This window comes from Nelumbo lutea, chromosome 2 (genome assembly GCF_056320005.1).
Source record: "Nelumbo lutea isolate HS-2025 chromosome 2, American lotus-T2T, whole genome shotgun sequence".
Classification (NCBI taxonomy): Eukaryota; Viridiplantae; Streptophyta; class Magnoliopsida; order Proteales; family Nelumbonaceae; genus Nelumbo; species Nelumbo lutea.
The window spans coordinates 45,555,832-45,582,152 of NC_142685.1; the positions used below are offsets into that span (position 1 = coordinate 45,555,832).

The 26,321-nt window shown below is 39.5% G+C and overlaps 1 non-coding gene and 1 pseudogene across 1 annotated transcript; one reads left to right on the plus strand and one right to left on the minus strand.

The window, feature by feature from the left end:
• Positions 1–7,492: 7,492 nt before the first annotated feature.
• On the plus strand, positions 7,493–21,803 carry LOC148870321 (uncharacterized; annotated as a pseudogene).
• A 1,865-nt stretch (positions 21,804–23,668) lies between these two features.
• LOC148870322 (small nucleolar RNA Z247) lies at positions 23,669–23,768 on the minus strand. The gene has a single exon (XR_016108387.1). It is a non-coding gene; the product is annotated as a small nucleolar RNA Z247 (small nucleolar RNA).
• Between the last annotated feature and the right edge of the window lie 2,553 nt (positions 23,769–26,321).

The following is a 26,321-nucleotide window of genomic DNA, read 5'->3' on the forward strand; positions in this document are numbered from 1 at the left end:
CTTAGGTGTTAATAAGGCAGGTACTACACAAGGACTCATGCTGATTTGAATGTGTCCCTTTTACAATAATTCTTCTACCTTTTCACGTAAAATTTCATTCTCCTTGGGACTCATCCTGTAATGTGGGAGGTTAGGTAGACTAGCACCTGGAACAAAATCAATATGGTGCTGTATATCTCTCATGGGAGGGAGTTCATTTGGTAACTCCTCTGAAACTACATCATTAAATTCATCCATTAGTCCCTGTATTTCAGTTGGAATTGTATTTTCATCATTAACATCTTCTCCTTTTACTACTAACAAATGTATCTCATAAGTATCCTTACATTCTTTAACAAATTCAGCATGATGATGGGTGATGGTAAGGAAATTTTTCTCATGTGCCTTTGGAGTATTTGTAACATTTTTTTCTGCAATGGGTAACAAAGTATAGCGTGTACCTTCTTTTTCAAGTTGGTAGGTATTCTTCCTACCCATGTGCCTTGCATCTGTATCAAATTGCCAAGGCCTCCCTAACAAAATATGGCAAGCATCCATATCTACAATATCACAATATGCTTCATCATGGTACTTACCAATTGAAAAAGGTACCTTGCAGCGTTCTTCCACTCGTACGCCGCCTCCTTCCTTGATCCACCCAATTGTGTATGGGTTGGGATGTTTTTCAGGAATCAGCTGTAATTGTTGGATGACATCCCTGCAAATAATATTTTCTTGACTACCACTGTCAATAATTAAATTAAATAATTTTCCCTTGATAGTACATCTGGTATGAAATAATCTGTGCCGTTGAGAAGTATCCTTACTTTTTTGGGACAACATTAATTTTCTTACCACACAAGTATACTCCTCATGTTCATATGGACCCTCTTCATCCTCCCCATCAGGTCCACAATATACCTCTTCCTCAATATCTTCTTCCTCTTCCCTTTCTACCATATTAACTGCCTTCCTCCTGGGACAGTCACTGGATCTATGTCCAACCTCATTACATTTAAAACATTTAATAGGAGCAGGCCTTGCATAAGGGTTACTGGGTTTAGGAGGGTTGGAAGGATTACCTCGAGTATGTCCTCCTATAGTAGCCTTACCGGCGTTACTTGTACTTGCCGGGTGAGAAGGTTGTGCTGCCGGAACTGACTTGTTCCTGTCGATAGTCGCCGGTCTGTTGTCGCTCCCGCTGTACCGGCGATAATTATCACTGCGTGCCTTGTCCTGGAACATTAATTCTGCTTTCAAGGCTAGGTTCCTTGCTTCCTGCACACTAAGAACCGTCTGTACACCAATTTTATCTCTGATAGACGGTCTTAAACCGCTTAGATAACGGGCTACCTGCTGGTTATCACTTTCAGATAATTGATTTCTTTCAGCTAATCTCAAAAATTCAGATGTATATTCATTAACACTACGAGAACCCTGTGCACACCTCTGATAAGATTCAAACATATATTGTTCATAGTCAGGAGGTAAAAATCTACCTCTGATTAATTGTTTCATGCGCCTCTAGGTTCGAACAGGACCCCTTCCTTCTCTCATCCGGGTTTCTCTCATCTGTTCCCACCAAACAGATGCGCCTCCCTTTAATCGGAAAGCTACTAATTTTACCCTTCGTTCCTCTGGTATTTCCATGTAATCAAAGAACCTATCGACTTCTGTGATCCAATCCAGAAGTCCCTCTATACCAAGATCTCCACTAAAAGTAGGAATATCTACCTTGAGTTTAAATTCATCATTATTCCTACGGGGGTTGAAATTACCTTGATTGTGCCAATTTCTACCATTTCTGTCAATGCCGGGAAGAATTGGAGCACCACCAAATTCGAAATCATCATCATTGTCATCGTCAAGAACTGGACGTCGGGATGCAGTAGCGACGGATGGTCTGTCGTGGTCGTCTCCTACGATCTGCTGTGGATTTTCCCGGATTCGTGGGACAACCTCCCGTAACAAGGTTTACAATTGTTCAGTCACCTCTGCCAACTGCTGTTCGATGTTACGTGTGGCTGTACGCTGCTCTTCGATTGCTCTCCAAACAACTGGGAACCCCTGATCTCCGTCACGGGGTGGGTTGCGACTGCTACCGTTTGGGTTGGACATGACTGGGCGAATTCCCTGCTCTGATACCACCTGACGCAGCGTGGAAGCAATGAGAACCGGAGCTGGCTATGCAAGCACCGGGCGTCTGCTAGCACCTAGCGAAAAACACCGATTTCTCTAGGAGAGAGAAAAATGTAGTGAAAATAGGAAGAAGAGAACTTGAAGAAATTATGAAAATCTGAAGTATGGAATTGATTAATAATTCTGGGAAATAGCAGTATTTATAATACATTGAGAAATTATAAAAGAACTAGGAAAAGAAATTAGATTTGATCTAAACATCTCAAACTTGTAGATAGGATCGAACTCTTCTTGACTTGATCTCCCCCGTCCGATCTCCCTTGATCTTATCCATGCATGAATCTTGGATTATCTAGAATTCTTGAATTCTTGATGAGTCTTTGAATTCTTGAATTCTTGATAGATCTTGAACTCTTGAATTTTGATAATTCTTGAATTCTTGAATTATCTTGGACTCTTGGCCTTATCCTAGGAGCTGCCGCCCCTAGGGGTGAGATGGGCCTTGGGATGGGCCTCCATCAGGTTGGGCCAAACCCACTACTGACTTAATCCCAAGGAGCACTACCCAATTCTAAATTTAGAAATATAGGTCAGGCCCATCAAAGAGACATCGGTACTTCGGATGCTGGGCCTACCAGGCCTTACGTGAGATGCAGCCCCAATACAATCGTATTCAATCTCAACGACTGGAGATGGAGGAGGCCATGTTTGGGAGTGTCAAGTGTTTATTTGGGCCAGTAAGCACTTATTGGTATTTAGAAAATAAGTCCGAAATAAGTACTTATAATAAAAATAAGGGTTTATTTTTTAAGCCCAAATTTTCAGATTTTTTTTAAGTATTTATACAATAAGCACTTATTCAGTTTTTTTTTCTTCCAAAATTATCCCTAGTTGAATTTTAAAATACCACTTATAAAATTATCCCTAGTTGAATTTTATAAAAGTAAATTAATAAAAGTGTTTTCAAATGGTACATTTTGAAAATTTGAAAGAAAATGAAGGACAAAATAGTCACAAATGCTTATTTAAGACTACCAAACCCCAATATAAAATAGGGGTTTTTACCGTTCAGTCCACCTCTGAAATACTAGCTCCATCGTACAGTTCAAGGTAGGTGCCATCTCGGAATTGATGCCAATTCACGGACGGGTATGGGTGTTATAGGTGGAACTGTTTATAAATTTGAATTGTTGTTGGTCTGCAGTTTAAATCAGAGTTATGAGGTGGAGTGCAGTGCAAAAATCCCTATAAAATAAATGATTCCTTTAAAAAATAAGTACTTGAAAAAGTTGGGTACCAAATGCGAATAAGTGCTTATTTGAATAAGCACTTGTTTTTAAATACTTATTTTTAACTTAAATACTCCCAAACATAACCTTAACTTTGAAAGTTGAAACATTGTTGCACCTATACATACTTTGAACCTTGCTACATATCTTTCCAATAAATCAAAGCTTTCTGTTCAAAAACTTAATAACTGGTTCAAAACTTTTTTATGGCCATCCCCCTCTCCCCCCAAATTAAACTAGTAAAGCAAGTAAAGAAAATTAACCACTAGTCTTGTGCGAGTGCGGCCTAAATTTGGTTCAAGAAAATATTATAGCTCAATTTGAAAAGAGTACAAATACAAATATGTACAGTTCAAATACATAAAAAATAATACAAAATATAAGGTTTTGAACTCTACATATTTGCATTTGTACTCCTTCCAAACTAAGCCTATATATCAAAAAATAAAAGGCGAAGGCACAAGTATGTTTGAATTTGTCTTGTGGATTTAACATTTACATCTTGATTTTAATTATGTTATTATGAAATCTTTGGTTTAAGATTTCATATATTTAAACATATATATTATGGTGCCGGCTTAGGTTAGAACTGGTTCATTTAAAACATTAAGAATAAACAAACATTTTATTCATTCATATTCCATTTTTTCTTTAAGTTGAAATCCTTGAAAATATTTGAATTTCTGTCTTGATATTCACTAAATATTCTATTGAAATATGGTTGATTAAACTAATCACATTAATTAAAATGTAAACAATTGAAGAATCTGAAAAATTTTACAAATTTGGATAAAGCTTGGGAAAAAAGTGAAATTTTAGTACAAATGAATGATCTTTAGGCTGCCTTTGCTTTGAAAGAAAAGGTAGGTAAACCTATTCCCTTCATTTCCTTATTCAAACCAAACACAACTTTAGTGAAGAAAGCTAAGGATGCATCTAGAAATGGCAATGGGGTGGGGTGGGGACTGGGAGACTCTCCCCATCTCCGTCCCCGTCCCCGCTAACGGGGACAAGGTTATCCCCATCCTCGTCCCCACAGGGATTCCCATCCCCGTGTGGATCCCCATTCTCTGTGACTTTTTACAATGTTAGCAATTTTGTTGTTACTTTTATTTTATTTAAAAAATAAAAATGAAATAATTAAAACTTACAATCCTATTAGAAAAGATTCAAACATATTCAATCACATTTTAAAAAATATTAATATATAAATGTATTACCACGGGGCGAAGATCGGGGTCCTTGCAGGGCAGGGAGTGCTCTCCCCGTCCCCACTAATGGGGATGAAAATTTCCCTATTCCCATCACTGCAAGGGAAAAATGATCCCCATCCCTGCCCCATTCCGATCGAGAATCTCTCGTGGAAGATGCGGTTACTAATCCCAAGTTTTCGACTATATCTGTTGATGCCTGATGGTCATTACATATTACATGTTGATGCCTGATGGACAGAAGACTGTATGTTGAAGACATGGATCAACTAATGAAGATATTAATTGGTTTTTGTCCGGGAAACGAGAGAAGGAACAAGTGTAGTGGAAATCAAAATAGAGAAAGGAAGGTGGAAGCAGTAACTGGGAGCGAGCTACCACCCACGAATCAATCCGAAAATTATACTATAAACAACTTTCTTCTTCTGGTGGGCTGATGGGTCACTCTCGACTTTGTGTTTTCTTCTTTTTTTTTTTTTCTTCCCTATTCCTAATAACTTGGTTTCCTCCGGGTCTCGGTCAGAGCTTCTTGTTTGGAAAGACTGGGACTGGTTTCAACTTTTAAGGCAAAGAAACTTGTATGAAAAAATGAGAGCTGAAGAAAAAACCATACCTGACGATCAGGAAGTGGGTACAAGGAACAGTATAGTTCCTCTTCTTCCAAGTGAAAAGTTGGTGCATCTGTTTTTTCAATCATTTCCACTGTTTACTTGTTTATTCTTTTAGTTGTTTCTTCTTTAGTAGAACATGCAGAAAGATTATCATTCTTCTCGAGGTTTCAAGACAGTTAATGTGGGTAGCTAGTTGTTAACCAGTCAATACTTGAAGTTTAGAGTGAAGTAAGGAAGTACTACTGATATGGTTATTTGATTCCTATAGTAAGGTCTGCTGCTTTTGTAGGCTGAAGATTCAACTGGAATAACTGTGGAAACCCAACCTACACAACAACGGAGGAAACAAAACCTCTGCCTAGAGATTCCTTTGAGAACTTTGGAGGACTACTCTAAGGAATTTGTGAGAATAAATGGATCCCCAGGTCCTTTCTCATCTATAAAATGCCTCCTACCACGTTTGAGCTTCAAAAATCGAAATTCAATGTCAGATATTGAGTTATTGGCGGGGTGTGAGAGGACTTCGGTCTCAAGGTCATTGTCTTTTACAAAGATATTGACACCCAGAATGAAGAAACCATCACCATTACCAGTTACACCGGTTGCATACTCAAACCAAGAATTTCCGCATGGAGGCAGAACTGTTGATCCACTTAATCCAACTGTAAGTTTCTCACACCTCAATAAATTGATAACATTTAGGCTTCCTGTTAATGTGAACCCTGGAGTTTGAGCATCAGATCTTATTAAACCTACCCATTTCTGCAGCCATGCTTATAGAGTCTTCGTGATGGTTTGCGGATGATAGTAACAGTAAAAACAGTAAAAAAATTATGATAGGAAAACAGAAGAGAACTTAGTGGATCGAGAGAAAAGATTTGAAGTTGTATTCTGATATTTTTCTCTGATGAACCGAAGTAGTATAGAAGGGGGATATATATAGTAGATGGAGCCGGTTGAAGGTGAACCGACGTACATTGAACTGAGACTCACATTAACTCACCTTGTGAGAGGTATCGACTGACTTTGGAACTAATTAACTTTGAAAGATACAACGACTTTCATTGGAATGAAACAAACATTGGAAGGGGCTTAACTTTACTGTTATTCGAGGGGACTGATTCAACAACTTCTGGAAATGTGAAGCAGCATTTAATACTCCTCCTTGGTGCACATTTCAGAAACTCCAATCATGTCTTGTAACAATTCGAACTTGCCTTTTGGTAGATCCTTTGTGAATATGTCAACTAACTGTTCTTTAGTTTTGCAATGTCTGAGCTCTATTTCTTTGTTTCCTTCTACTTCTCTGATAAAGTGATACTTGATGTCAATATGTTTGGTTCTGTTGTGAAATATGGGATTCTTTGCCATTGCAATAGCAGATTTGCTATCGCAGTAGATTTCAGTAGCACCAACTTGTGGTTCTCCCATGTCATCAAATATCCTTTTGAGCCATATAGCCTGGCTCATTGTTATTGCTTTTGCAATATATTCTGCTTCAGCTGATGATTGGGCAACAATTGCTTGCTTCTTTGAAAGCATAACCAGATGTACTTTTCATGTCATTTACCGATCCTGCCCAGTCATTGTCTGTGTAGCCAATGAGCTTAGAGTCATGTGTGTCTCTGTACCAAATTCCATAGCTCTTTGTACCTTGCAAATACCTTAGTATTCTTTTAGCTTCTCCATGGTGGACTTGACTTGGGTTCTGCATGAATCTTGATAGTAGACTAACTACATACATGATGTCTGGTCTTGTAGCAGTTAAATAGAGAAGACTACAAATCATACTCCGAAATTGTGATTCATTTGCCTTTGATAAGCCATCTTCCTTTTTGAATGCTTTAGTGTTGTCTGGATGAGTGGAGACTATTTTGCACCCCTCCATTTTGAATTTCTTCAAAAGAGTTTCTGTATACTTCTTTTGTGAGATGAATGTCCCTTCTTCTTCTTGAATTATAGTTTTCTCCATTTTGATGGACCAGAAGTCATAGTTTTCTCCATTTAAGATTGGAAGAGAAAGGGTGGAGCGATTGGCTTCTACATACATTATGTTTAGAAGAAATCATGCCCAAGAGATTCATCGAACGAGCTCTGATGCCACTGATGGTTTGCGGATGATAGTAACAGTAAAAACAATAAAACAAAATATGATAGGAAAACATAAGAGAACTTAGTGGATCGAGAGAAAAGATTTGAAGTTGTATTCTTATATTTTTCTCTGATGAACCGAAGCAGTACAGAAGGGGGATATATATAGTAGATGGAGTCGGTTGAAGGTGAACCGACGTACATTGAACTGAGACTCACATTAACTCACCTTCTGAGAGGTATCGATTGGCTTTGGAACTAATTAACTTTGGAAGATACATCGACTTTCATTGGAATGAAACAAACATTGGAAGGGGCTTAACTTTACTATTATTCAAGGGGATTGATTCAACGACTTCTAGAAATGTGAAGGAGCATTTAATACTTCACTTTGCAGAAGAATGGGGCCCGCAACAAATTTCTTGTTCATTTTCAGTTCCTTTGAACAACAAAACACGAAGCATAATGCGCATGAATTCCTCAGGTGGAGTGTTCCGTGTAATTCCCTCAACTCCACGAGTGGTGGAAGGGTGTGTATCCGTGTCAAATGTAACTCCAACAGTGGATCCTGGTATTCTTGTTCTCTTATCCATCATCTTCTGCCTGATGCAATTTTGAAAAGTTGAAGTTCAAAATGTTAGAAAATTTTGAACTCAATTGCTTTTGATCACGATGGATATAACTTGGATTCTAGTTGGAACTCAGCCAAAGGTCCTTTCTGAGTTGACTGGGTTTAAGTAGGAAAAAAAATAGAAGTGCAATATAAAGTGGAAAGCTAAACATTGTAGGAACCCACTTTAAATCCTTCAATAGTTCTCTTCTTAGATAAACTAATAGATTTTCTCTCGCTCATTCTTAGTTTAGGTCCAAACCAATCAGCCCATACAATTGTTAAAAAATTAAAGGATGGCTAACACAATGAAAAGAACAGTAACAAAATAACAAAATTAGCAGAAAAAGCATATTTTATTCACCGCATAACCAACATTTAAATAGCAAGAAAACATAACAAACTATCAGAGGTTCTAGTACCAAACACCCCTGATATGACTCCTAAACAATAGCAAATACAACCCAACTGAAAAGACTAAGTCATTCTCCTAAACAATAGCAAATACAGCTCAACTGAAAAGACTAAGTCATTATTTAACTAACTCAACGGTAAATAATTTCTACATTAATCTTTAACACCATCCCTTAATGTAGAAATTTAACAACACCTAAAAGATCTCTTAAATCCATGAATTTCTTTATTGGAAGTGGCTTCGTGAATATATCTACAACTTGATCATTGGTACTGCAATATTCCATCTTGATGTCTCCTTTTGCAACTAGCTCTCTCATGAAATGATGACGTGTCTCAATATGCCTTGTTCTACTATGATAGTCTGGATTCTGTCATAGCAATTATGGATTGATTATCACAATAAATAGTAGTTGCCTCCACTTGAGTTTGCTTCATATCATCCAGGATTCTTCTCAACCAAACTCCTTGACAAGCTTCTGTAGTTACTGCCATATATTCAGCTTCTAAGGATGATAAAGCTATAGATGGTTGTTTCTTTGAGCTCCAAGAAATAGCTCTGTTGCCCATAGAGAAAACATAACCTGTAGTACTCTTCCGATCACCAATGCAGCCTCTCCAATCACTGCCAGAAAAACCATACAACTTGAAGTTGTTATTGTGCTTGTACCATATCCCAAATGAACTTGTCCATTTCAAGTATCTGAGAATTCGTTTGGCAGCCCCCAAGTGATACTTGCTTGGACTTTGCATAAACCTAAACAAGAGACTTGTTGCTTGCAAAATATCCGGTCTGCTCTTCGTGAGATATAATAGACTGCCAACAAGGCTTCGATAAAGCTGAACATCAACTTTTTCTCCTCCATCATCCAAGCTGAACTTTTAATTAGTGCACATGGGAGTTCTCACAAGATTGCAATATTTTAAGCTAAACCTTGTAAGAAGATCATTGACATATTTTTCTTGTGTCATAAAAATCCCATTATCACACTGCTTAATTTCCAGCCCCAAAAAGAAATTCATCACCCCCAAATCAGTCATGTCAAACTCATCTATCATCAGTTGCTTAAACTCATTCAATAAAGCATCACAATTGCTTGTATAAATCAGGTCATCAACATAAAGACAAACAATGAGAGTATCACATGTACCTCTGGCTTTGACGACAAGGTTGGTTCACTTGGACTTCTTTGAAATCCATTCTTACTGAAATGCCCATAAATTCTCCCATACCAAGCACGTGGTGCTTGTTTTAAGCCGTAAAGGGATTTTCTCAAACGGTACACTTTATCTTCATGGCCTACAATCTCATAGCCTTTCAGTTGTCGTACGTACACTTATTCTTCTAAGATTCCGTTTAAGAATGCTGACTTCACATCAAACTGATAAACTTTCCAATGAAAATGAGCAACAATAGATAAAATAGTTTGTATAGTATCAAACCTTGCTACTGGAGAGAAGGTTTCTCTGAAGTCTATCCCCTCTCGCTGCATATACCCAAGTGCAACAAGCCTTGCCTTATACTTTTGAACAGAACCATCAGCCTGGTACTTGATCTTATAGACCCATTTCAGCCGAATGACCTCCTTTCCATTTGGAATGTCAAGTAGCTCCCATGTCTTGTTTCTTTCTAAGGCTTTCATTTCCTCATCCATTGTTGTACGCCATTCTTTGGACTTGATGGCTTCTTCAAAGACAGTTGGTTCATCAATCTTGGCAATTTGATATCGTTCTATGTTGTCATAAATTTCTTGCAATGATCTCCATTTTCTTGGAGGTGTCTCTGATGAAGGCGAGCTTGGTGAGTGTTAGCTTGAGACCGGTGATTGATTGTTTGCACATCTTCTAATATTGGACTTGATTGCACAATCTCCCAATTCCATGCACTCTTCTCATCAAATACAACATCACGACTTATTAATAACTTTTTGGTGACAGGGTCATAGAGGCGATACCTTTTAGTTTCAGTACTATAGCCAACAAATATGCATTTAATACTGTTGTCATCTAACTTCCCTCTCTTTTGAGATGGCACATGCACATGTGCAATACATCCAAAGATTCTGAGATGAGTTACCTTAGGCTTCCACCTATGCCATGCTTCAAATGGTGTCTTTTGACTCAAAGCTGCTGTTAAAGATCTATTGAGAAGGTAGCATGCTATATGGATTGCTTCTGCCCAAAAATTTTTTGGAAGACTTTTAGCTTTCAGCATGCTTTTTGCCATTGCTACAAGACTCTAATTCTTCCGCTCAGCTACTCCATTTTGCTGTGGAGTGTAACTAGCTTTTAGTTGTCTCGATGTCGAGCTCTTCACAAAAACTATCAAATTCTCCTGATAGAAATTCTCCACCACGATCTGTCCTTAAGACTTTTAGTTGCTGCTCACTTTGCTTTTCGATATAGGCCTTAAACTTCTTGAACACCGAAAAGGCTTCTAATTTTTCTTTCAAAAAATATACCCACGTCATTTGGCAAAAATCATCAACAAAGACTAGAAAATACATGCTGTTGTTGAGAGAATATGTTGTCATGGGCCCACAAACATCCGCATGAATCAGTTCTGCAGGTATGGAAGCTCTTCTTGCTTTGCATGTCGGGAAATAATCACGATGCTGCTTTCCAACAACACAACTCTCATAGACATCATCAACAATTTTAATTATAGGCAAACCATCAACAAAATTCTATTCATACATAAGAGCCAAACTTCTGAAATTAAGATGCCCATATCTATAATGCCAAACTCAGGTTTCGTCACCCACAGTTGCTTTCAAAGCATGCTGATCAGTAGAGGTGAGAATGTAGGTAAAAATTTTGTTTTTTGACATGGGTACTTCAACTACCAACTACGTTTTCGATTTGTCTTTATAAAAAAACAAATGGAATTTTCAAAGACAAGAGAATACCCATCCAACATGAATTTCCCAACACTCAACAAATTTGAATTCAGATGAGGAACATACAGAACATTCTGAATGCATTTCAATCCAAGAGAGTTCAACATCACAGTACCTTTTCCTTGTGCCTCACGTATCGTTCCATCACCCATTGTGATATGACTAGTCACAGATTCATCTAAATCGGTGAAAATATGCAAATCACTTGTCATGTGATTGTTGCAGTCGTTGTCGATGTACCAAGCTTTTAGAGAACATTCTTTGTCAGAGAAACATGCAAGAAATAGACTTTCGGTATCATCTTCCCCTTTCTCCTGGGCTAGATTGGCATGCTGCTCCTTATGCCAGCAAAATTTCTCTATAAGGTCATATCTCTTACAGTAATAACACTATTTAGGGCTTTGATTCTCACCTTTATCATAGTTTCTTGAACCTTGATCGCACTCATTGGAACGACCACTGCTTCTGCCTCCTCTTCTTCCTCATGACAAAGAGCCAACGTGCGACTTAGAGTTGCTTTGACTTCTTGGTTCACATTGTGAGAGCTGCATCTTATTGTAAAAAGCATTCTCAACAGAAACATCATCATATCTCTTCATCCTATCTTCATGAGAGAAAAGAGAACCTTGCAACTCATCAAGAGTTAACATACTTAAGTCTTTTGATTCTTCTATTGTAGACACAACATGATCATATTTCTTAAGCAAACTCCTAAGAATTTTCTCAACCACTTTTTGCTCACTCAAATCTTCACCATACTTTCTAATTTGATTCACAACATCAATCACGTTGGAAATATAATCAGACAAAACATCTCCATCTTTCATAAGCAAATTTTCAAATTTTCTACGAAGAGTTTGAAGTTTAACAGTTACCACTTTTGCAGTGCCTTGATACGCTGTATATAGTCTATCCCATGCTTCTTTGGACCTTGTTGCAGCAGATATGCATTGGAAAATCACGTCATCCACAGCTTGTTGGATGAAGAATAAAGCTTTGGCATCTTTCTTTCGGAGGTCTCTGAGAGTATCAGCTGCCACTCCGTCTTCAGTATAGCCCTTCTCCACTAAATCCCATAGTTCTTGGGATAAAAACAAAGTCCTCATCTTGGTACTCCACACATCATAATTACTCCCTTGGAAAATCGGAATTGAAGTTGTGATGGGTTCCTCCAGTGTGATTATTGGCCATCTGGATTGAAATAGCTCTGATACCAGATGTTAAAAAAATAAAGGATGGTTAACACAATGAAAAGAACAGTAACAAGACAACGAAATTAGCAGAAAAGACATATTTTATTCACTGCATAACCAGCATTTAAATAGCAAGAAAACATAACAAACTATAAGAGATTCTAGTACCAAACACCCCTGATATGACTCCTAAACAATAGCAAATACATCTCAACTGAAAAGATTAAGTCATTATTTGACTAACTCAACAGTAAATAGTTTCTACATTAATCTTTAACAACAATTTCCAAGTTAACTCTCCACTCCAGACTCTAGGGTGTGCTTTTGCAATACCATCTGCATTTTCCTACTTTCATTCCTTTCCACTGTCTTTGACTTGTGATGACCAACCTGTGTCTTATTCTAGTTTCATGGTTCAGAGGACAATGATTCTGATGGTGAAGATATTCCAGAAGAAGAAGAGGTTGTGTGTAGAATTTGTTCAATTGAACTTGGTGAAGGTGGCAACACCCTTAAGATGGAATGTAGCTGCAAAGATGAACTTGCACAAATGCCCACCAAGAATGTGCTATAAAATGGTTCAGCATCAAGGGCAACAACTAACAAGAATTGTGGTGTATGTAAGCAAGAAGTCCAGAACCTACCTGTCATATTTTTACGAATCCAAAATGTTCAAACACTTGGTGCAAATGCAAATAGTGCTCAGCGAACAGTGGTTACTCAGAACAGGCAAGTTAAAAAAAAAATGAAATAGTTATGCTATCTGCTCTTAGGTATTATTTATCATTTAAGGAATTTGCTTTCCAGATTTTTCCTTTAAATAGGTAAAATGGAGTTAAAGCATACCTGACCTGCTATACTTAAATCAAAATCAAGAATTTAAAGGCTCCATTAAAGAAGCTTGGAAGTTTATGGCTGGAGCCTTGGTGAGAGCACTCAAGCAATTCTTACAGTGAACTTAATCAGAAGCAAGTCTCAAGAGAAAGTGAAATTTCTGTACAATTCAAAAAGCACAATCCAGTAATTAAAAGCTCTGGGAATTAATTCTTCCAATATAATGAAGAATGATTTTGGGTAAATGTAGGACTAGAAGCAAACACATCCCACCGCTCTGAGGTCCCTTCTGAGGTTCATAATTACCCAGTTCTCAGGCAATCACCATCAGTAGCTACCCCATTTGATGGTTCAACACTCTGCTAGGAAAGGCATGATTTAACCAGCCACAAACCAGATAACAATAACAATAAGGGCAGCGTAGTATACGAGGCTCCAGCATATACGGTGCGGGTTCAGAGGAGTGACAGATGTATGCAACCATACCCCAGTAGATACATAGAGAGGCTGGCAATAGAGACCATGCTGATTGACGTTGAATAAAAAAATCCATAGCCAAATAAATTTTGCTATAGCCTGGAAAAGAAAACAGGTGACAATGATAATCTTATCCATTAGTCAGGAGAACCTACTTTCTCCAGCACTCTGACTTTGCCCACTACTTAAGCAAGTACTTAGAAATTTGTTCTTTTTTAAATGTTTTTATCCCCCACCCAACTATTTTGCTTTTATGTATTTGTACATTTAATCCTATGATGTTCAATTGCCTGAATTTTCTTACTTCGAAGTTCAAATATTATCAGGGTTTGGTAGGATGTGCCCATTCTTATCATTGTCAGCATGCTTGCATACTTCTGTTTTCTGGAACAATTGCTGCTGGTATGGTTATTAGATTCCATTTACAGCTGGGTATCCTTGCCATTTTCTGTTTTCTGAGTGCACAGGTGAACAAAATGGGTGTAGGGGCAATAGCCATATCTCTGCCATTTTCTTGCATACTGGGTATCCTTGCATCTATGGCATCATCAACCATGGGTAAGTTGGCTGTAATTCCTTAACATGTATGTATGTATGTATATTCAACACTTTAAATTGAAATACCAGAGAAACTTGCCACTTAAAACTTAAAAGGGTCCTCCCCACGAGATTAGCTTGGTCAAATAAATGATAGAGTATTGATTATTTTCATTCATCCGGGTGACCAGGAAAGTATATTGAAAGGTACGATGAAAATCTATATGATAGTTATTATCATCCAGTTAATCTGTGTTTTGACCTAGTGACCCAATCTGCACCATTTAGGTGACACACTTTCACAGTGTGCGGATCCATACCTGTTTAGTAACTGCCCCATCTCTCTCTCTCTCTCTCTCTCTCTCTGCACTCCACCTTGTCGTTATAAGCTTCTCTTCCATCTACCATCTCTCCTCTCTTCCCAAACATATACACAATTACACATTCTCAATAAACTAATGATTTTAGAGCGCAGACTTTGACATATATACTTGCGCGCATTTCTTTTCTGAGTATAAATATGATTACATTTTTTGATATATTATAAGATAAACTATATACCATCTGCCTAAAACTTCTTCACAGTACCATGAAGAATGAAAATAAGGATAAGCATCTATAAAGATTCCTCGATTTGATGAGATCTTTCAAACTTGTGCCATTATGAGTTCATTCTGCACTCTAGTCGCTTAGGTTGGTTTTGACAGCAGAAATCTAGGTGGACAGGACAGATAACTAATATGCCATGTTTCTCAATCCCATGCACATTGAAAGTTCTGCTATTCCATTTATGGTTGAGAATAGTTGTCAATGGTTTTTGTATGAAATTCTTCCTAATTAGTTATTGGTTCTCCTGGGTGCTTGTTAGAATTTGTTGCTGTTCTCATGCTTAGTGATGAAAACTCAAATCGATCCGAGTGAATATAGACAACTCGAATAACAGAGAATGAATGAATGTTTCATTATACGAGCAGGTATATATACATGAGTGAAAAACAGGTTACTTAGTTGGATAGAAATACAAGTTTATCTTGATAGGGATTAGGAGTAGATAGAGATAAGAGCTTAGATGCTGATCTATATTGGAGGTTACCTAACTTCATTCGTAATACTCCCCATCAAGTTGGGGGTTAGATGGTACGGACCAACTTGGACTGGAAGTGATGAAAAGCGTCTCGTCCCAAGGGTTTGGTGAATATATCAGCAGTCTGTTGAGAGAAAGAAATGTGTTGAAGATGAAGTAAGCCACATTGTATTCATTCTCGTATGAAATGATAGTCCATTTCGATATGTTTAGTGTGCTCATAAAATACGGGATTGTTAGCACTGTGCAAGGCCGCTTAATTGCCACAATGAAGAACCACTGGCTGTAAGGGAAGGCCAAGGTGAAAGGAGAGCCATTGTATTTCACATGATGTCATGGCCATAGTACGGTATTCGGATTTCGCAGTTGAGCGTGCAAAGGTGGATTGTTTCTTGGACTTCCAAGAGATGGGGTTATGGCGAAGAAAGATGTAGTGACCGGTAATAGACCATCTGGTAGATGAACAACCTCCCCAATCTGAATCACAGTATGCAGTAAGAGTAAGAGGGCCAGAAAAATGCCATGTCCTGCAGTGAACTTGATGTAACACAAAATACGCAAGGCAGCATTCCAATGTAACGCGTTTATGAACTGACTGAGGGAACTAACAGATTAAACCAAATCTGGCTGAGTAATATTGAGATAATGAACTGATTGAGGGAACTAACAGATTAAACCAAATCTGGCCGAGTAATATTGAGATACTACAAGCGACCAACCACGTGGCGGTAAAAAGAAGGATCAGAGAGGAGTGTGCCCATGTTTTTGTGTAAGTTGATGTTCTGCTCCATGGAAAATTTAGAAGGCTGATAATTTGAGTACCTGACATTAGATAATATATCAAGGGCATACTTGCGCTGAGACAGAAAAATGCTTGAAGAATTTCGAGTAAACTCAAAACCCAAAAAATATTTCAGCAGCCCAAGGTCTTTGATGTGAAATTGGAAATGCAAAAATTCTTTGAGAGATTCAATGGCATTGGAATCATTGCCAAGATGATATCATCAACATAAACTAGGATGGTAGTGAAGGAACAAGTAGAGCCCTTTGTGAAGAGTGTGTAATCAGCTTTGGACTAAGAGAAGCCAGCTACAAGGAGTGCATTAGAGAACTTTGAAAACTAGTTTCTAGAAGCATGTTTTAAACCATAGAGGGACTTATGAAGTCGGCAAACCATTCGCTCCCCTTGTCTGCTGAAGCCGGAAAGGAGTTGCACATATAAATTTCGTCGAGGTCAACATGAAGAAATGTATTATGCACATCAAGTTGAAATAAGGACCAATTTTTAATGGTTGCAATAGCAAGTAAGCAGCGCATGGTACCCATTTTAGCAACCGGCACAAATGTGTTGGTAAAGTCCAATACCTCAACTTGGGTGAAGTCCTTGGCGACCAAACGAGTTTTATAACATTCAATGGTGCCATCCGACTTGTATTTTATTTTGTAAACCCATTTACAGCCAATTACTTTCTTGCTAGCTAGCAAATCAGTGAGAGTTCATGCACCATTGTCTTGCAAGGCATGAATTTCTGTAGCCACGGCATCATGCCAATTGGGGTCATTGAAAAATTGGGAATACGAAGTGGGTTCAGTGTGGTTAGAGAGTGAGGTGAGAAATGCCATGTGAGATGGTGATATACGGTGGTAGGAGAGAAGTGTACTCTGTGACAAGGACGGCAACAGAGAAGGGTGTTGAGCGGAGCAATAGTAATCCTTCAAATAGGAAGGTGCGGAGGGCTGCCTCTAAGAGCGTCGAGGAGTTGGGGTGTCACAAACGGCTGTTGAGGGAGGAGAGGGTGGTGGTATGTCATCGAGGAGAGGTTCGTATGAGTGAGATCGTTTAGGTGGGTCAGGAGGCACCATTGAGGATGTCGTGACATTGAGAACGGGCGAAGGGAGCGGTGTGGGAGACGTGTCTGTATAAGAGGGGAAGGGAAAGACATCTTCATGGAAGATGACATCGCGACTAGTAAAAATGGTGTGAGATTGGAGGTCAAAGAGTTTGTGGGTCTTTTGTCCCTTGGGGTATCCAATGAAAATACATTTGTGTGCACGAGCATCAAATTTATTGGAGACAAGGTGGCTAATAGAAGCAAGACACAAGCATCCAAAATCACATCGATGGGTATAATTCGGTGTGGTACCGAAAAGGAACTCATGTGGAGTTCGACCTCCCAATAGTAGGGTGGGTGTTCGGTTTATTAAGTAGGCAACGGTTAGGATGCACTCACCCCAGAAGGCAAGAGGAAGATGAGCTTGAAATCGTAATGCACGGGTGCCTGTGTTTACATTCAACGACGCCGTTTTGTTGAGGGGTAATGTGTTTATGGACAACCCTAAGGTTATTAAAGAATTCTTGGGTTGGTTTGGAGAAGAATTCGAGGCCATTATCAGTTCGAAAGACTTGAATGGATGCACGGAATTGGGTCTGTATATAAGCGTGAAAATAACGTAGTAAATCATGCACGTCAGATTTCAGGCACATGAGAAAGACCCAAATGCATCGAGTAAAGTCATTAACAAGAGAGAAAATAACGGGCTCCCGAAAACAATGGGACAGAATAGGGTCTGTCACAGTGAATAACCTCAAATGGTGCCTTGGCTGACCTAGAACGGCATGGAAAATGGATGAGGGTTTGTTTGGCTAAAGGTGTGAAACAGTAGGTGTGGGAGGTAATTGTAAAAAAAAAATGGTTTTAATTTTATTTAAACGTTCATGAGAGGGGCGGCCAAAGCGCCAGTGCCAAACATTAAAATTGCTAGAAGAAGAAAGCAAGGATATGTTTGGGGGTTTGGGTTCTACACGAAGTAATACAGTCCGCCCCATTCTTTACCCAGTCCAATCACCATCTTCGTCACAAGGTCCCGGAAGACGCAATGATCAGGATAAAACGTGATAGAACATTGCAAGGCATTAGTAATTTTGCTGACGGAGAGTAAATTAAACTTGAAGGAAGGAACATGAAAAACATTGGTGAGTGCTATGTGATCATTTAGGGGTGTGGTCCCAATGAGGTAGATGGGAGTGGAGGTCCCATCAGGTAAAGTAATGGAGGAAGATGTGGTAGGTGGATCAGTGTTATGAATGAGGGTGGGGTTTGAGACCATGTGGCCCGTTGCCCCAGTGTCAATGACCCAAGATGCATTTGGCCCAGATGACAAAAGACTCAAATGGTTACCTGCAAAATTGGCAGCATGAGAAAGGGGCTTCGTGTCTTTAAGCAATAATGTTGCACTATGTACAACGATCCTTAGAGCGAGGCTTGCCGTTTAGAGGTCGTTCTGCAGAGGTAGCAGCAGCAAGATGCGTCGGGTCAGTTGTGGCATGAGATCCTTGGAGAGCAGCGGCATCAGTCCCACTGGATTGGGCATGAATAAGCTTGTGGGCTTCATCTTGAAGAACAAGAGAGTAAGCCTTACCAACACTAGGCAGAAGCTCCATCAACAGAATTTGAGAGCGCACATGGGCATAGGATTCGTTGAGACCCATGAGGAACTGCATGAGGTGTGATTATTGTTGGTAAGCACTAAAGTCTTTAGAGGACGCACAAGAACAGATCAGGATCGGCGCGAGAGTTGTAAGATCTCAATAGCATTTTAGTGCATTGTAGTAAGTGGCAACAGACAAAGAATGTTGGTGATGGGTAGCAATGGCACGCTGGAGCTTATAGATTCGAGGTCCGTTGCTGATGGAGAATCGTTCCCGAAGATCCTTCCAGACAACGGATGCCGATTCAGCATATAGGACGTTGGGGGCGAGGTCTTTGTGCAGTGAATTCAAGATCCACGACAATACCATGTTGTTCACCCTTACCCAGGATGGAAGTAGAGGGTCGATTGATGCTGGCTTGGTTATAGAACTATCAACAAATCCCATCTTGTTCTTGGCTGATAAGGTCATAGTCATGGCGCGTTCCTAGTTAACGTAGTTGTCACCGGTGAGGGGAACGGTGACCAGTACTGTACCTGGGTTATCCGAGTGGTGTAGGAAGAACGGACTGTCAATGTTGTCTACGGTCGTTGATTCAGCCGATGTTCGAGTGTGAGACATCGAGGTGGCAGGAGTAACGAAAGCCATGAGAGCCGATGTCCAAGAGCGTCATTGCTCGGATACCATGAAAACTCAGATCGATCTGAGTGAATATAGACAACTCGAATAACAGAGAATGAACGCATATTTCATTGATATACGAGCAGGTATATATACATGAGTGAAAAACAGGTTACATAGTTGGATAGAAATACAAGTTTATCTTGATAGGGATTAGAAGGTGATAGAGATAAGAGCTTAGATGCTGATCTGTATCGGAGGCTACATAACTTCATCGGTAATAAGTGAAGAGAAGATTTGTCTGGGTTTATGCATTAGTTCAATTTGCGCTGGTGGTTTTCTCTGCTCGTCTTTTCTACTCTCTGGTAAGTAAAAGTATATATAAATACTTCCATAATCAGTAGTACTTCAGAACTTGAAAACTTACAAACTTGAAACGAGACTGGGAAAAGACGAAAACAGGTGCAAACTTATCATTGGTTACGAAAAAGTTGCCATTATCAAATAGACAGTAGAGATATTTTAAGCTAAATGAAGGCTACTACTTTGCTTTAGTTCACAGTAGTTAACAAAAGCTCTCTTAAGATTTTGATTGCCTCACAGTTAAAGGAAACAAAGGAGAGCAGGAATTGATGAATATGATAATTTTGGTGGTGAGGTTGAGCACCAGTCGTGTGCTATTTATAATGAATGTGTTTACATGTAAGTAGAAGTCTACAGGATTGGGAAGTGTACAGATAAGATAACCAAGATAAGGATAGACTTGTGATATTAGACGCCTGCGATAGAGTTCATCGCATGACCCATACATGCGATGAACTCTATCCTGATCCAATCGTATGAGTTGGGTTACTCATCATTATCCTCAATACGCCCCCGCAAGCGAAACGGCTTCGAGAAGACGTATAGCTTGGATCGAAGGTGAAGAAATCGCGGTGTTGGTAAGGCCTTTGTCATGATGTCAGCAATCTGATCCCCCGATGAGATGAACTTGACTACTAGCTTCCGTTTGAGGATTAAGTCACAGAGAAAGTGGAAGTCGACCTCTACAAGTTTGGTGCGAGCTTGAAACACCGGGTGAGCAGCTAAATGTGTAGATCCAATATTGTCACACCATGCAACCGGAGGAGTTTTAGCCGGGAAACCCAAACCGGTCAAGAGAGGCTGAACCCATAGTAGCAACGTTATAGAATTGGCAAGTGCTCAGAATTCCGCTTCAGTGCTTGAACGAGCTACTGTGGTTTGTTTCCTTACGCTCCAAACTATGAGGTTGGACCTCAAGTATACGCAATACCTACCGGTGGATTTACGATCGTCTGGGCACCCAGCCCAATCAGCATCATTGTAGGCATGTAGCTGAAGAGAAGAGGATGGAGTAAAGTAAAGGCCAACATCCAACGTGCCTTTGAGGTAATGGAGAATCCGTTTGACTGTAGATCAATGAGCATCAGTGGGAGCATAAGAAATCAGCAAACTTTGTTGACCGAGTAAGCAATATCAGCAAGCTTACTCTGATGGATCGGAAAGAGCTACTCCTTTGAAGAGAGGCTAGTTTGCAAGAGGGTGGCATGGGGGAAGATATGGGCTTGGCATCAGCTAGCTTACTCCGACACAGTAGGTCAAGGATGGAGCGGCGTTGAGACAACCAATCCTGTAGATGTAGGATAAGCCTCTATACCCAAAAATAAATGTAGACGGCCCAAATCCTTCAATGCAAAGGTGCTGGATAGATCTGAAATGATACAAGAAATAGTATGTGAAGATCCAGTGAATAGGATGCCGTCGACATAGACTAGTATGAATACAGTGATCCCATCATGTTGATAGATGAACAAGGAAGGATCAGCTTGAGAACACCGGAAGCTGAAGCTGATGAGAGCAGTACTTAGCTAGGAAAACCACGCCCTCGGTGCTTGGCGAAGACCGTACAATGCCTTGTGCAATTTAGACATGTGTGGGCTTGGTTGCTTAACATATATATCTTCATCGACAAACCTATTCAAGAAAGCGTTGTTGATGTGAAGTTGTGGAATGTCTCACCCGAGAGAGAGAGCAATTACATTATTGGTTTGACCACAGGACTAAATGTATCAGTGAAATCCAATCCCGGTATTTGACTGAAGCCTTGTGCCACTAGGCGGGCCTTGTGAGGATCAATTGTCCCATTGGATTTACATTTAATTTCGTAAATCCATTTGGTACCTATTACATTCATGCCCAGACGGTAGAGAACAAGCTGCCAAGTATTATTGTTCACAAGTGCATTGCATTCCTGTTGCATAGCTTGTTGCGTTGTGGACTGTTGGCTGCAGTGGAATATGATGTTGATTCACATTTGTCTGGGCTGATGTCGGCAAGAAGAGCTTTGGGAATAGGATATTGAGAAGTTGTCTTGGCAAGAGAGGCTGAGGAACTCATCAATCTCGTGACCATGGGATGCATTCGTCGTCGATCAGGGGCCAACACAACTAGAGTGGAGTCAAGGAGTTCTTGAACCAGTCTAGTTTGTTGTGGTGGGCCAGAAGTGGAGGCTGAATTACTTGAACCAGTCGAGCCGACTGGGGAGTCTGAAGAAGACTTCGGTGATGCAGATAGGGTCTCGTTAGCTGCTGAGATGTCCAAAGAGGGAGGTCGGACGTTGATCACAGATGAGGGTGCCGATGGTGGAGAAGTTGGGCAGATTCGAGGTGGTCCTGTAACGGGGCCGGTTACGACATTTGTGAGGAGCGATGTAGCGTCATTGAATTAAAAGGAGAGAACAACTGTGTACCGGGAATGTAGGATTTGTCGAATATGACATGTCAGATGATATATTCTTTTCCACTAGTAGAATGAAAGCATTTGTAGCCTTTGTGAGTGGCATTATATCCGAGAAAGATGCACTGTTGAGATCAGAATTCAAACTTGTGGCCATTGGAAGGTCGTAGTAATGGGAAACACATACATCCAAAAATTTGATGAATTTATAATCAAGAGTCCGGTGAAATAATAGGAGATCAACCTTGAAGAGTAGAAGGCAGTCTATTGATTAGATAGACAACCGTTTGAGCAACATTAGTCCAAAAGAAAAATGGGAGGGAGGAGGAAGCCAGTAGAGATAATGTAGATTCAATAATGTACTGGTGTTTTCGTTCAACTGCGCCATTTTATTCATGAGTGTGGGGACACATCAACTGGTGTAAAATGCCTTCAGAGTCGAGGTATAGAGAGAGAGTATGAAACTCCCCTCCCCAATCAAATTGAAAACTCTTAATTTTTGTAGCAAACAATCGTTCTACATGACGCTTAATGCTCAAGAAGGCATCCGTTTCTTGGTTGAGAGGATATAGCTAGGTGAATTTAAAATAATCATCCACAAAAATAACATAGTATCGATAACCTTTATAAAATAGAATTGGGTCCGGTCCCCATACATCAGAATAAACAAGGTCTAAGGGTTGTGTTGAAGTAAATGAAGAGACTGAAGATGTTGCCTACGACTCTTACCCATTTGACAAAACTGACATATAAACTTAGTGACACGACTCTCACAAGGTAAATCGTACTTAGAAATGACTTGACTCACTATTTGAATGCAACATGACCCAGCCGTTGATGTCAGCCTGAAACGGTTGTGCACTCTCCAACAAAGGCAGCCACTTTATTGTTGACTTGAGTCCCCCTTGGAAACCGGTAAAGACCATCTCTACTGGTTCCTCTGCGTCTAGTCCTTCACAATAAAGAAATCACAATGAAATTCAAAATAAATATCATTGTTCTTGGTGAATTTGCTTATTGAAATTAGATTCTTTGTGATTTGAGGAACATGATAAACCGTATGCAAAGCAAATGTATGACAGTTATGTTATAAGGATGATGACCCTGAATGTAAAATCTTCAAACCTGATCCATTATCAATTGTAACTTGATCCTGACCTGTGTAATCTGAACGAGTTGTCTATATCTGGAGTGAGATGGTGAGTAACACCCGAGTCCAGATACCATGCTGGGTCAAGTTCATTCCTGAGACTGGTGTGATATGCCACTGGATCAGAAGGAGTCTGTTGTTCTCCTTGATAGTCCAGATCATAACGTCTCATGCAGGTAAGTGCGCCATGTCCATGTTTGCTGCAGACTTGACATATAATCAAAGAAGAATTCCTCTGCCACGGCCACCATTGTTACCTCTGCTGATGGTGGATTGATTATGTTCTTTCAACCAGGATTCATGATTCAATAATAATCTCATTACACCATTAATGGTAGGTTGATCAAAATCAGGTCTATTTGTAACCACAGTAACTATAGATTCATATTCAGTTTCCAAGCCAAAAAGAATATAAAGTATAAGATCATCCTTACCAATGGGTTCAGAAATTGCAACCAGACTATCATCTATTACCATAGCTTTCTTAACATACTCTGTTATGGACTGAGAACCTTTTTTATGCTCTACAACTGCTGTTTCAAATGAAGAATCCTCGATCTCGAAATGGTAGAATATGTTGCTGATAGAGCTTGGAAAACCTTGGCTGAAGTAGTTAGGCCAATTACCTCAGTTACCATGCTTTCAGACAGCGACGAGATAATACATCCGAGCACCATTTGATCAAGCTGCAATCAGTTGTCATAGTTAGGATTCACCATTCTCTGACCATCTGGCTCATTAACATGAGTTGGTGGTGGTTGCATGGTACCCTCCACAAGTCCCAGTAGCTTGTGCGTTCTGAGAACAAAAACCATCTACGCTTTCCATGGAAGATAGTTGTCATGATTTAGTTTGATAGGAAGAGAACGAGAGATGTTGGGAACATTGGATACTGGTGATCCCAAGGCAGAACTCAGAAAGGTGTTTGAGCCACTTGTGTTCGAGCTTTCTATAGAATGCATACCGTTGTGAGCCATGGCTCTGATACCAAGTTAAAGGAAACAAAGGAGAGCAACAACTGATGAATATGATAATTTCGGTGGTGAGGCTGAGCACCAGTCGTGTGCTATTTATAATGAATGTGTTTACATGCAAGTAGAAGTCTATAGGATTGGGAAGTTTACAGATAAGAGATTGTATAACCTATTCACATTAGTGAAGCGGATGGATGCATAAGGGAAATGCACGTTTGTGAGACCGGATGCATAGGGGAGTCAACCTACGAGCACGGAAGAGACCTACGTTGAGGGGATACTAAAACCAGATGGAAGTCGTCTCCTCCGAGTGCAGTGGTGTTCTCCTTAAATCACTAGAATTTGGGATTATCTTTTCTTGCCTTATGGTGAAGCACAAGGGAAGAGGAAGCTAGTCCTATAGCTTTTGATGTCCTCAGCCGCCTCTCTTTCTCTCTACGACCACTTACAGCTGGAACTGAAAGTACAGACTCTTTAAGCAAAGCCACTTTCCGGACTGTAGGAATGCATTCATGAGCTACTTTCCCGATAGCTAAAAGCCGAAAGCGATAGTATGAGAGAAAGCAGAGATAGAAGAGACCACGGCTACTGATTTCAGGGTGACGTAGGTGCACAAGAGTACTTCGTGCTATTAAATGTTGGTACACATTTTTAGAAGTCGTTAAATGAACTCTCTCGAATATCAGTAAAGATAATCTATTTTCAATGTTTTTTGTTTCATTCCAATGTAACTCGTTGCATCTTCCAAATCTAGTTAATTCCCAAGGTCTGTCGATTCTTCTCCCAAGGTAATTAATGTCAGCCCAAGTCCAATGTAAGTCGGTTCACCTTCAACCGACTCCATCTAGTATAAATAGACCTCTGTACTGGTTCGATATATAAGAGAGAAAAATCAGAATACTACAAAACCTTTCTCTCATTCAACCAAGTTCTACTCTGTTTTTTTTTTCTATCTTATTTTTTTACAGTATTTGCTGTTACTATCATTATCAACCATCAGTGGTATCAGAGCACGTTCGATCAAATCTCTTGGGCGTGAGTTCTTCTAAACAATGTGTGTAGAAGCCAATCGTTCCACCCTTTCTCTTCCAATCTTCAATGGAGAAAACTATGACTTCTGGTCTATCAAAATGAAGACCTATTTTCGGTCACAAAGTTTATGGAGAATCGTTGAGGAAGGATTCTGCATTACTGAAGACACCTCTACTCTTTCAGCAAGTCAAAAGAAGATCTATGAAGAAAATCAACAAAAGGATTGTCAAGAATGGCTGAGGAGATATTTCCTCGAATCATGGGCGCATCAACTGCAAAAGAAGCATGGGATACACTGCAAGAGGAGTTCCAAGGATCTGTCATATTCTAGAATAAAAGGAATAGTAAATCAAATGAAAGAATATGGGGAGACTATTTCTGACAAGAAAATAGTCGAAAAAATTCTAATCTCTTGCACAAAGAGATATGATCAAATAATTTCGGTGATAGAAGAAACAAATGATCTAGAAACACAATCACCAACATAATTGATGGGCTCTCTCGAGACATATGAAAATAGGCGTGACAGGCAGAATGAAAATTCGGTTGAATCTGCCTTTCAGTCTAAAGTTAATCTGCGGTCTCATAAACCAAAAGTTGATGGAAGAAAGTCACAAGGAAAACCAAAATAAAATAATGACAAGTTTTCTTCATGTGGTATTTGCAAGAAGAGAAATCACTTGGAGAAAGATTGTTGGTTTAAAGGAAAACCACAGTGCCAAAACTGTAAAAAATTTGGCCATGTTGAAAAAGTTTGTAGATTCAAGAAAACCCATCAAGATAATTTTTCAGAAAAGAAAGATGAGGAAAATAATCTCTTTTATGATTGTCATTCTGCAATAGAAGAAAAAAATGATACTTGGTATCTTGACAGTGGGTGTAGTAATCACATGACTAAAAATGAAAGCATCTTCCATAGCCTTGATAAAATCAAGACAAAAGTCAAAATTGGTAATGGCGACTTCATGGAAGCAACAGGCAAAGACAC